Source organism: Rhagoletis zephyria, unplaced genomic scaffold (assembly GCF_001687245.7).
Source record: "Rhagoletis zephyria isolate East Lansing unplaced genomic scaffold, Rhagoletis_zephyria_1.1 Rzeph_scaffold_16725, whole genome shotgun sequence".
Classification (NCBI taxonomy): domain Eukaryota; kingdom Metazoa; phylum Arthropoda; class Insecta; order Diptera; family Tephritidae; genus Rhagoletis; species Rhagoletis zephyria.
In genome coordinates this window covers 1-1,524 of record NW_016173789.1, presented here as the reverse complement: position 1 = coordinate 1,524, position 1,524 = coordinate 1, and the positions used below count along the sequence as shown (strand labels likewise).

Genomic DNA, 1,524 nt, shown 5'->3' with positions numbered 1-1,524 from the left:
ATCGAGATTTATGCATAAAAATCGTTATTAAAACCACAGATTTGTAAAATAATAACAAAATTATAGATTAGCGCTTACATATATGTTAGTGTTTGGCCGATCTTGTAAAATAATAGCTAGAGAAAATACAGCCTATTAAGGCAATGCCTTCAGAGAAAACCCGTTTATTCGCTATCCTGTGATAATAATGCCGCAAGATAGGCAGCTATGTATGTACATGTCATCTGCAAAAGTGATATAACTCAAAATTTGGCATTTTGGATATTATGCACCAAGAAATTTATACAAAGCTTTTATTTTGCTTTTAGCAAAATCTGGAGTGCCCATATGATTAGCATGTTCGAAGAAATTGGTTTTCGCATTTCTGATGAACGTGTATTTTGAGTTTTGCCACCTTCGACGATCGTTGCGATATATCGCACGTTTAATAATATATTTCAAAATTTAAGTTTTGTGGGGAAAAAGCAATCAAAATTTGATCAATTCACGCAATGGAATACCAAAAGACCGTTTTCTCCGGGGGGAAGAGTCGTTGCACTTATACCCTATGCCCGTTTTCCGGTTTTTCCGGGGCCAAGAATCGCTATTCTGCACTTATAGCCCAAGTTTGAAATTTGGATTTATATGGTTTTCTTAGATAATGACCTATACTACCATTACAAGAAAATTAAGAACATTAATAGGGAATTTAGATGAGGCGATTTTTAGTTGAAAGCAACAATCGCCTGATGCAAACGGCCTTTCAAGTAATCGCTTTCAATGAAGTTGGTCGGTGCCTACTTTCGTTCAACTAATCGCCTGTGAAAGTTGAATCATATAAATTCCCTATATAAACAAGCAAATCGAAAGTCAACTCCGTTTAGCATGTTGAGGTGCTATCGTTTTGTCGCGGGCTGTACATATAACTGGACCTTCTAACGGGTCTAAAACATCTACATACATACATACTGAACCTACCGTACGAAATGTGTGAGCAAGTCCCGCTTTACATAGCAACCCACCTGCGTGCTTTTCTGACCGACTGGAATTCGGAGTATGCTTATTTAATTTTTAATATCTTCGAAGCGCCAAGCAATCCAATTTATTCTTCCATATCTGCCGCAAACGTCTTTGCTACATGCGTAACACATGTGTACATTTTCAACGCCGGCTTTACTGCACCGGGCTGAAGGAAAGCGGCTTATTAATGACAGGCGGTTTTATTATTAATGCACTCTTGTCCTTTTTACTTTAGTTTGACTACAAATACTTTTTTCGCGGCTTTAAATATTGTGCAAAATTTATTCTTATGATTTTCCTTGAACCCGTTTTCCTTCTTTCCGCGTGTGACTTTTCCAATTCTATTTGGCAGAGGCGGGTGTTTGCTTCAGAAGCCAGGGTTTCGTGCCGACAACTACGCACCAATAAAACCCTGTTTAGACTAAAGGCTAGAAAACACTATACAAGCAGCTTGACAAACTAAAATTGCCTATACAATATTATCTCTGATCCAGTACTCCATGAACTTACAGGATTTTACACGAA

The 1,524-nt window shown here is 37.7% G+C and overlaps 1 protein-coding gene across 1 annotated transcript in view; it reads right to left on the bottom strand.

The window, feature by feature from the left end:
• Window positions 1-1,380, bottom strand: part of LOC108379586 (poly(A) RNA polymerase gld-2 homolog B-like) — an 11,104-nt gene extending 9,724 nt beyond the window's left edge. The window contains exon 1 of the mRNA XM_017635941.1: window positions 1,002-1,380. The gene's annotated coding sequence lies outside the window, so the exon portion shown is untranslated. The remainder of the gene's footprint in view (window positions 1-1,001) is intronic.
• Between the last annotated feature and the right edge of the window lie 144 nt (window positions 1,381-1,524).